Raw genomic sequence first — 11350 nt, 5'->3', positions numbered from 1 at the left:
AAAGATATCATATCGGATAGGGGAACTCAATTTGTGTCAAGATTCTGGAGGACCCTTTTCAAGATTTTAAAAGTGGACATAAAGCTATGTTCTGCTATCCATCCTCAAACTGATGGACAAACAGAGCGCGTAAACCAAGTCTTGGAGCAGTATTTAAGGTGTACTATCAACTACCAACAAGATGATTGGACAACCCTTCTGCCATTGGCAGAGTTTGCTTATAATAATACGGTACATTCTTCCACGTAACAAATACCTTTCTTTGCCAATTATGGCTATCATCCATGACTTGATACTTTTGATTTTTCAAAAGTTGATAATCCTGGAGCAGAAGGTATGGCAAATCGGTTGTCAGAGTTACATGCAATAATGAAGATGCAATTGGAGGAAGCTCAAGAACGACAAAAGATAAACGCAAATCTATATTGTAAGGAGCAACGACAACTCAACATGGATGATAAGGTATGGCTACTTCGTCGTAATATCAAGACAACTCGACCTTGTGACAAGTTGGACTATCGTAGGCTTGGCCCCTTTTTTGTTTCTGAATAGATCAACCCAGTTGCATATCAGTTACATCTACCGGAGTCAATGAAGATCCATCCTGTATTTCACGTGTCTCTTCTTGAACCATATAAGACAGTGGATATACAAGGAAGAAGACAAATGCCACCGCCTCCTATAGAAGTAGATAATAATGAAGAATTTGAGGTGGAAGAGATATTAGACTCAAGGCAGCGCCGAGATAAGCTGGAATATCTTGTTCATTGGCGCGGATATGATATTAGTGAATGCACATGGGAGCCATCCAGGAATCTAGCAAATGCATCAGCTAAAGTAAAAGTTTTTCATCAACGACATCCATCAAAACCAAGATGAAAATCTTTCTTATAAAAGAGACAAGATTGAGGCAAGATAACATTCAATTTCCTATCCTTGTTTGCATTTGTGACGCTAATTAGATGGAGAGCCAACAACCAGCGGATTCAACTCAAGAACCTTCGTTTGCTGACCTGTCGGACGAGACATTACGATTGTCACAACCTTCAAGACGACGCAATCGAGATGAAGATCTTCAAGAACGACATGTTCTTCCTCAAATAGATGGTGATATACAACACGTTTGGTATCACGATTTGGAAAGGGACTCCCGATGTTTGGTGATTTTGCTAGAGGTAGGAACAACTCCTGATAGTGTTCCAAATATTCTATTCAAAGGAAGTTACGAAGGCCTCAACAATGATCAAATAACTAGGTGGTCTTCCCGCCCCGGTATGGGACACTACCGATGGTTGAGAGGCCCTATCAATCATCTTCGAAGAGAACAAAGATCAGAGTATGTGGAGAATACAATTCGTGGCATCATAGATTTCCTCAACATATGGTGACTGCTCCTCGTGGAACTCGTCTCTAGAAGGAGGGGTAATGTTACGGCCATAATCATGTAAGCTAATAATTACATATAGAAATAGGTAGAAGTAAGTAAAAGTAGATAAAAGTAAGTTAATTCTATAGTATTTAATATGGAAGCTTCCTAAAAACTTCCTAGACGCTACTTTGACTTCATAGGTGTCTTTAATTGACTTTTTGGATTAGAAACGTGGTCAACAAGTTGGCCATGTGCCACACATGTTGTTAGCTTGAAGATCAAGCTAACTATGTGGCCCACATGTAGAAAAACTTGCTTTGTAAGTCAAGGCATGTATCCTACAAAGTCAACACATATTAGAGGTCCTATAGAACGTCGCCACAAAGCCCCTAGTTAGATAGTATATATAGAGACAAGAGTGAAGGCTTCTTCACTCTTGTCAACTCCTTTCTTGCTTCTAGTCTAGGTTCAAGAGTCTTTAGTTTCTTGTCTTGTGGCAATAGCCATTCCAGTTTCCTTTTAATATACATACTTGTTTATATTTTGACTTATTATATCGAGATAGCCTTTTTGTGTATATTTTCCCTCATCGAGTCTTTGTCCTTGACACTTGCCCTATCTTTGCCGTGAATCTAGCACCTTTTCAACCTCATATTCCTCGTGGTTCTTGATCTCAATACTAGGTGGCGGACATTGCACTCTTCCAGAAAAAGACGACTCTCGATAAGGCTCCAACAGAGAAACATGAAAGACTGGATGTACCTTCATAGAAGCCAGTAATTCCAGACGGTACGCCACTGGATTGATTTGCTTCTGGATGATAAATGGTCCCAATCTTTGATAGTCCAATTTATCACATGGTCGCTTGATCTTGATATTCCATCAAAGAAGCCATGCTTTATCTCCAATTTTGAAAATAGGTGCTTGATTCCAAAATCTATCTGTAGACGCCTTGTAGGATTCTTGAGCGGATTGTAATTGAAACTTCAACGTATTTTGAAGCTCTGATAGTTGTTTCACAAATCCTTCAGCTACTGGATTATTATTTGTTGATGGACTCAATAAATCAAGCTTTGGATGATATCCATAGTTGAAGAAGAATGGTGTGTATTGAGTCGACGCATGGAAGGTGTTGTTATATGCAAACTCGACTAGCAGCAGATATGTGGTCCAATCATCTTGCTGATAGTTGATGCTGCATCGTAAGTATTGTTCCAAGACTTGATTCACGCGTTCCGTTTGGCCGTCAGTTTGAGGATGAAAAGCTGAAGAAAGTTTGATATCCACCTTCAATATCTCAAAGAGAGATCTCCAAAACTTTGATACAAACTGGGTTCCTCGATGTGATACGATATCATCTGGTAGTCCATGATATGGATACACATTATCGAGAAAGAGCCTTGCTGTGACTTTACTAGACGATGTCTTCTTGCAAGGGAAAAAGTGTGCCATCTTTGTAAGCCGATCTACCACGACAAAGATGCTGTCAAATATTTTGATGATGGCAGGTTCGTGATGAAGTCCATAGAAATTGAAGACCATAGTCGACGTGGAATCGGCAATTGCTGTAGGAATCCATAAGGGCGATGCCGAGGATTCTTGGATCTTGAACAGATGTCGCAAGAGAGGACAAAATCTTTCACATCCTTCCACATTTGGGGCTACCAAAAATCTCGAGAAATAAGCTTCAAGGTCTTGTTAAATCCAAAATGTCCCGTAGCTAGAAAATTGTGGCGAGATTGAAGAACTCAAAGTCGTGCTGGTCCTTTTAGGATATATAACCGCTCTTCAAAGTATAAAAGATCTCCCTCTACCTTGAACTTGTCGTCATTGGCACGTTGCTTAATATCAATGGCTACTAAATCTTCAATGGTTACAGCATGTACCTGATTCAGGAAGTCAGCATCAATTGGCACAATAGTAGCGTAAATCTGAAATTGCTCTGGCTTCAACAATATCGTATATTGTTGATCAAACGTTGCTTCTCCAGCCTTTGATATAAGATACGATCTCCTCGATAAGGCATCAGATAGCCCTTGCTGCTTTCCAAGTCGATAAGTGATAACAAAATCGAACCTAGATAGCAACATACTCCACCGAGCTTGACGCCGATTTAGAACTCGAGCCGACATGAAATACTCCAAATTCTTGTGATCTGTGTATACGATCACTGGGTGTACAGCTCCTTCAAGAAAGTGACGCCATTCTTGGAAAGAATCTATTATAGTAAGAAGTTCCTTATCGTAGATCTCATAATTGATTTCAGTAGCAGAGAACTTTTGAGAATAGAATGCAACCAGATGGAGCTTCTTGTCTTCTCCCATTTGTGAAAGTATAGCTCCGAAAGCAAAATCCGAAGTATCAGTTTCTAAATAAAAGGCGTTTGTAAAGTCTGGATGTATCAAGATTGGAGCCGTAGTAAATGCAGTCTTCAGGTCTTGAAACGCCTTCTCCGCTAGAGGTCCCCATTCCAGCTTATCCTTGCATGTCAACTGAGTGAAATGAGCAATAATTTGAGAGTAATTCTTGATGAAGATCGGATAGAAGTTGACAAAACCAAGAAAGCATTGTACGTCTCTAACCGTCTTCGAAACCTCCCAAGACATGATTGCTTCCATCTTCTTGGGATCCATCTTCAAGCCTTCCGTAGTCGCAACAAACCCCAGAAACTCCATCTCTATTTGATGAAATAAACACTTCTCCAACTTGGCATATAGTCCTCGCTTGCGTAGTTTCTCCAAGACCAAACGAACGTGCTTTTCATGCTCTTCTTCGTTTTTGGAGAATATCAAAATATCATCCAAATAGATGACAACAAAATCGTCAAGGTTCTCTTGGAAAATGCCATTCATCATATGTTGAAAGACCGCTGGAGCATTAATAAGACCAAAGGGCATGACATTATACTCAAAATGGCCATACCTTGTACGGAACGCTGTCTTCCACTCATCTCCTTCTTTGATTCGTACGAGGTTGTAAGCTCCTTTTAGATCAATTTTTGTAAAGATCCTTGCACGTCCCACTTGTTCTAAGAGACCAAAAATCAAGGGTAACAGATAACGATTCTTCTTTGTTACCTTGTTGAGGCCTTGATAGTCCACGCACATCCGCAACGAGCCATCTTTCTACTTCACAAATAAGATGGGTGCTCCAGCTGACGATTTTGAATGACGGATGAAGTTCTTGGTTAGATTCTCGTCGATGTACTTCCGCAACTCCGCCAACTCCGTCTGCGATAGATTGTAGATTGGGCCAAATGGCGGTTGTACTCCTTCCTACAAGTCTATGGCGCAATCATATGGTCGATGTTCTGGTAGCATATCGACATTTTTCTTTTAAAACACGTCTTTAAAATCCTTATATTGCTCCGGTATACTTGCTGTCGAGATCTTCTCTCCAGTAGTTGGAGTCGCATAAATGACAAATGGTGTGCCTTCCTCGGACGATCTTATAAATACTCTTGCTCCAATGAATAAGGATTTCTCTATTCGCGGTTTTCTACTAGGCTTCCTTTTGGGTGGTTTTGTGGGAAAGGTCATCTTCCGCAACCTCTAATCTATGGATGGATTATGCTTTTCCAACTAGAAAAGTCCAAGAATAACAAGATTTGATGGGATTCTAATAATATTGAAAATAATATGACTACTATGGGCCTTAAACATCACTTCTATAGGTTTTGATTCATGGGTGACACTACCAGACAATAAAGGTCGCCCATCTATGACCTCAATGTGAACAAGTTTGGATTTTTATACTAAAGGGATCTTATGACGCTTCGCAAATTCTTCGTCTAAAAAACAAGCAGATGCTCTTGAATCTAATAATGCTAAGGTTCTCAGTTTGTGAGGGCCAATAAGTAAAAGGATTGTAAAGCAAAGGGCAGGTTGAGCGGAAAGAAAGGAACTTGGTTGTTCTTGCGATATTTCACTGTCCAACCGCACGGTTCCTATTGTGGCTGGGCATTCTCGTTTTCCTGAACAAACGCGCCCCTAGTCTTGACAATACGTCAATTTTGCTTCTTGGGGCAGTTTCCAACTTTGTGGCCTTCTTCATCGCAATACAAGCATAGACCTTCCTCCATACGCCACTTTTTTTCTTCTTGGGTAAGGGATTTGATACGTACCGCATCAATTTGCATGTCTTCTACCTCTGAATGTGAATTCATGTTGCTTGCCGACATAGTTGGGGCATGGCGAATCATATGTTGTCTTGAATGTTGGTCTTGGCGACGTTGGAATAGGCGATTATCACACTTCACAGCTTGGCTAATAGCTTCGTTGAGCATTTGTGGATCAGGAAGAATTAACAGCAAATCCTTCACATCATCCCTTAAACCCCAATAGAATTGACTCATCAACGCTTCTTTGTCCCAATTGATGTCGCATGCTAATTGCATGAAGTTCGATGCATAGACTGATGTAGAGTGCATCTCTTGTCGTAGTAACCAGATCTTTGTTGTAGCCCATCGAACCTTGTCGTGTTCACCAAATGCTTCCGCAAACGCCTCCAAAAAGATTTCAAAGTTGTTTAGTATGGACGATCGTTTCTCAAACAAAGGAGCAAACCATCATAGAGCTTGCCCTGTAAGTAAGGTTCCAACAAGCTCAACACGTGACTCCTCCGTTGGATAGCGTTCGGACTGTAAAACTGTTATCAACCTGATTTGATTGACAAATCCTTGAAACTTGAAATGCGTACCATCAAACTTGTCTGGAAGGCTAACTTGGGGCTCTTTATGTTGTAGAACCAGTGGTGCTTGTCAAACCTGAGGCAAAGTTGCTTCTCCAAGTGTAGAAGTTTGAGGCTGATGCAACCTAGTTTGTGCCATCCCAGATGCTCCATCATTATGAAGCCTTGCCACAACTCCTTCAATCTCTGCAGTTCTTTGCGATAATGTAGCGAAGGCATTCATAATAGCATCCAACTTGGACTCCGAACTTTTTGTCATACTAATGTCTTGGCCTCCGGCCATTCTAAGAGAAGGACAGAAATGACTCTATAAGAAGACAATATTGGTTTAGAGGAGGATAATCCGCAACCTCTAAAATGCTAGCACACTTTCAAGCAGAGGGATAATCCGCACTCTAATGAGGAAGAAACTAACTCTGATATCTGAGGTGAGTGAAGTCTCGACAAACTGTCACGGACACAGAAATACAGACTCGAGATCTAACAAGAAGTTCAAGAAGAACTGGCAAGAACTAGATTAATCAGATGAATATAAGAACAACACCAGAGAGGTGAGTTAGAGCTCCAAGAGATGTGTTGTCGAGACTGAAGAACTCTTCAGCCTTAATTCCAATATATACTCCTATTTAGGAAGCTTCTCAAGCAACTTCTACTAACTAGGAAGCTTCTAGAAGGTTCCAGAGTCTTGCTTCTAGAAGGTTCTAGAAACTTATCTCTAGATGGTTCTAAGGACTATGTCCCTAACATCTTCTACCAACTAAGAAGCTTCTAGAAGATTCCAGAGACTTGCTTCTAGAAGGTTCTAGAAACTTGTCTCTAGAAGATTCTAAGGACTATGTCCCTAACAAATTATCATATTCTTCATCATAGGTAGGTTGATTTAGTAAAAATCTGGGTATATTTAACATTCTCCCATATATGTATATATACTTATGTAAATTTATAGAGGAGAAAAGTGTAGGTGTCACATATGTGTTTTGTCTTAACAATATCCATGTTTTCTATGAACAATACTAAAATAAAAATTACCTATCATGTCAATTTAAATAATGAATATTTATTATGATTTAAACTTATCCATGTATATAGTGAAATAATTCAACTTTGGTATCATTGTAATCTCAACTTAAAATCTTTTGGGTTTTTAACAATGATTTTTTATTTTATTTTATCTGCAACATTTGAATTCTTCTCTCAATATGACTTTATTTAGCAACTTTTTAAAATATTTTTTCATTTTATACAAAAAGTCATAAGGAATGGAAACTATTTATTGAAAGTTTTGGTTTTTTATATCCTTGTTTTAATTTAGTTGAATGTACACCTAAATGTACAATGCATGTAAGGATAAAATTTTCACTGATTTTGAAGTAATACAATTTTAAAAAACACATTGAATCAAGGTTTGGCATTGTTTTATATATTGACTGAAAAAATTCTGTGAACCCAAGCTGGAAATAATAATTTGTTGACCAAAAGTACTTCAGTAAGTTATTTAATTTTGATTAATAATTTACTATGTAAGTTGTGAAAAACAATCTGTCAGAATATTTATTTATTTATTTGTTTTGGTATGTATAATTTGTTGCTACATAGTGCAAAATTTGACCTCAAATGTATTTGTTTATGAGATAACTTTAAAGTTAAAAATTCATTTGCAGGTTAATGGTTTGCAGGAACTGTCACGAACATCACCAAAAAGAAAAAAAAAAAAAAAAAAAAAAAAAAAAACTGGTTTTGAACAAACCTACCTTATTTTATTGAAGAAGAGGTTGAAAAGAGAAAGGTGTACGGGGAAAGTGTGGAGAGTAATTCGCATAAGATTGTGCAGAGATTGAAGTGGCAGAGGATGGCAGGGGGGAGCGAGAGAGAGTGTGTGCTAGAGAGGGGGTGAGAGTGAGTGTGCAATCCCAATGATTGTTGTGTGCTGTTGCATCGATCTCCCCTGCGGCACATCGGGTGCACCCACAATCCAGATCTCTGGCAGCCCCCCCCCCCCCCCTCCCACACACACATACTCAGTCTTCTCACACATTCATTGCAATTTGCAACAATGGATGATATCACACTTGCTTTGTGAGGAGAGGGAAAAATAAACACAAAAGTAGCAAAAGAGTGGCAGTTTTTTTCCAGAGTTTAATGGTCACTGCTTTCTGCATACAGTTAATCAAAGTGAACATAGACATGAGACATTGTCTACACCTGATGTTCAACTCAATTCTAGCACATTGGAGCAAGGTTTTTGAAATATCATTAAAATTATAAAATTAAAATCCATACGGAAGTATGAGTCTTCAGAAATGAAACTCGCCGTAGATGAGGGGGGAGGGGTGATGGTGAAGATCGCGGCCATGGGCCACAGTAGCATCGACGGCCCTTGCGCCCATTCCGGGGACGCTCTCCCCAACATGGGGAGAAAAATAGATGTTGGCGTTTGATGGCCCGTGGCCCGCTAATTTTCAAGCTGAGCCAGCAGGTTTCCAATTTCCACCAATTCAAAATTAGGTTCGTTTTGGCAGTTTATTGTTGGCTTTGTAGAATGTTTCTTAATTTTCCCCCTTGCTGGACCTCGGCAGGCCCCACAGGATTGTATCATGCGAGGGGCGTCGATTATTTGGTGATAAACTAAGAGACCCAAGTGGAGACTAATCCAGTGCAGTGCTGTTAAAACGGGAAATACAAACTGTTTTTCAGCATCTAAGCACAATGGTACGAGGCTCACTACGTAGAAGGTTTCGACTATGTTTGCAAGCGCAGGACTGGGTTTAGGGGGGAAAAAAAAAAAAAAAAAAAAAAAAAAACGGAAGCATCCCAGAACAAACCCACGGTTTCGTTGGGCCGCAAAGCAAGCCAAATCTTGCCCGAAATAATGTGGCGGCCCTGGGAGGGCCAGAGGAGCTTGCTTGAGAGGAGAGCGGTAACGCAACCGAAATAGCATTTGGAGCTCCAGTGATCCCCTAGGACTACGGTGGAGCTTCCCAGTGATACTTTTTCTAACGAACTCCTCAATACAGACCAGCGCTGATACGGTACTGTAGTAGCTCCGTTCAATGGCTGCACCGGGAAAACGAAAGTCGAGGAATGATCCTTTGGAGGCTGTGAGGGCGAAGGGGTGTGCTTTGATCCTATTCTTGTTGTCCACGTTCGTCGCTAACTGGCTTAGTTTCGCACCAGGATTCCGGAAGTTGCTTCATGGATGAATGGAAGTCTATGCGGAACACACACACACACACACACATATATATATATATATATATATATATTAAATTTCCGGTTGTCAATCACCTGCTGTTATGCTACAAATGTCATTGAAACCCTGACAGGTGCTTTGTCTAAAATTCAATCAGATAATGCGAATGGTTCTTTTCGTAACCTCAAATGTCTTCTCATATTCTCCTCTTCGAAACCTAATCGAAGTCCCTGAAATCATGGGATTTGTGAGCTTCTGCAATCTTCGAGAAGAAAGATTTCAAGCTAGGTTAGCCAAATCTAGCAGAAATGAAATCGGTGGTCACACCAAACTCGTATGACGGTGCTCTCGTACATATTTTTGCAAAGTTTGTTTTAGAATGCCATTTCCAGAAAAAGACTTAGGAACCATGGACATTGGCATGAACTCATGCAAATAATTCTTCCTTAACTAATCTTTTCATAATTTACCTAATTGTGCTTGATTCATTTTTCTTGTGTAGAAAATAAACTCTTATCTGTATATACTGTTACATATATATTTTATTCGTTTTTATTCCTGATTTGCTACTCATGTCCATCTGTGCAACAAATAAAATGAAAAAAGGTAAAAGAGAATAAGAGAAGGAGGTAAGCCTGGTGCATCACATATTAAATAGTTTCGTTTAGAACATATTTAATGTATATTTGTAACACTTGAATAGAAACAGGTTCATTGGTTACGCTTACAAAGCCTCGTAAAATCATTCACCACAATAAAAATAAGGTAAAAAAAAAGCTCGCAAATTCAGGGTTTTATACTAATAATCAAAACTAAATCTATACATGTAAAAGCATAATAATATATTCACAACCAGGCATTTGATGCAAGTGGCCGACACCTTGTGTAGTATGGGTGCATGTCCTCAAGAAATCCTAGACTGAAGACCCAAGAATGGAGTTTGGTGGAGGAACTGGTCGAAGATTCTATTTCAACACCAGTTGTTGAATCCTGCTGATGTGGAAGCCCCACAGGGACCCCAGTCACACTTGATGTTAATCGTCGAAGAAAACTCAATATTTTTTGGTTGGAGAGACAAGCCCACTGAAGACCAAGTACTAATGTTCCTTTTTATTTTATTTAAAATTTGGGCTTGCACGACTCTCGACGCCCGCAGGGCAGGGGGGGCACGAGTCCAAGCCACCCTCCTCTGGGCACCACTCCCATGGGGAATCAATTTCGAATCAAGTTAAATCAATATTGAGTCCCTTGTTTATAAAATATCCCTGCTGAAGAAAACAAATTAACGAATGAGTTTTTTGAGATGTAGAAATTCTTCCTGGAATCGATAGTATCATGTACATTGAGCGCTATTGTGTATGACACTAAAAAGATATTCTTTGAAGCAGAACAAAAAAAGTGGTTGTCCCAAAATGTCACAATATAATCAAAAAGTATTTTTACAAAGCTTTGCAATTTTACACAAGAGAGGTTATATGTGAGCTCTGAAGACTAGATTAGGATAAGGAAGCCAAATTCTTTAAATTTTCAATTAAATATAAATCTATATATTTATATATATAATTATATTATTTTTGTATATTATTTATTAATGTAAAGAATAATAATGATATTACAGAATTTATAGAAGTATTGTAGAAGTTATATAAACATATTTCTTATTGCCAATATAAACAAGAAGTTAATATACTTAAACAACATAAATGTCAATATTATAAATAATAATATTGTAGTTTATAGTATATCACTTTTAGATTCATTTAGTATCCTTGTGACTTGAAGTAGAAATGTTTTAAGACATTCTCAATTATATGTTTTATTTTAATTTTCTCTAAATCAAGTTAGATTTAACCTCAGAAATCAATAAAAGTGAAGCTTAAACAACTAATTCCAGCTTTAACATTAGACCAAGAAAGTTTTTGGAACTTAAAAAAATGCAACTTAAACTCACTCACACACACACACACAAATTTACTTCCTAACAAATATGATAATTGGAACTTAACAATCAACATAACTTATACCTGTTAGTTAATCATTATATGCTTAGTTGACAATTTTAATTGAAATATATTTATATATATATATATATATATAGATAC

General features: G+C 38.5%; 1 long non-coding RNA gene across 2 annotated transcripts; it reads left to right on the top strand.

The window, feature by feature from the left end:
* Nucleotides 1–7826: 7826 nt before the first annotated feature.
* On the top strand, nucleotides 7827–10799 carry LOC141045957 (uncharacterized). 2 transcript variants are annotated; one of them, XR_012218584.1, is made up of 3 exons: nucleotides 7827–8534; nucleotides 8635–8767; nucleotides 10138–10799. It is a non-coding gene; the product is annotated as an uncharacterized LOC141045957 (long non-coding RNA). The 2 variants fall into 2 exon arrangements; XR_016505326.1 differs by having other exon boundaries at nucleotides 8635–10013.
* The last annotated feature ends 551 nt before the right edge of the window (nucleotides 10800–11350 follow it).

The sequence above is a fragment of the Physcomitrium patens genome, chromosome 11 (genome assembly GCF_059467195.1).
Source record: "Physcomitrium patens ecotype Gransden chromosome 11, ASM5946719v1, whole genome shotgun sequence".
NCBI classification, from domain to species: Eukaryota; Viridiplantae; Streptophyta; class Bryopsida; order Funariales; family Funariaceae; genus Physcomitrium; species Physcomitrium patens.
This window is presented reverse-complemented; position numbering and strand designations above follow the sequence as displayed.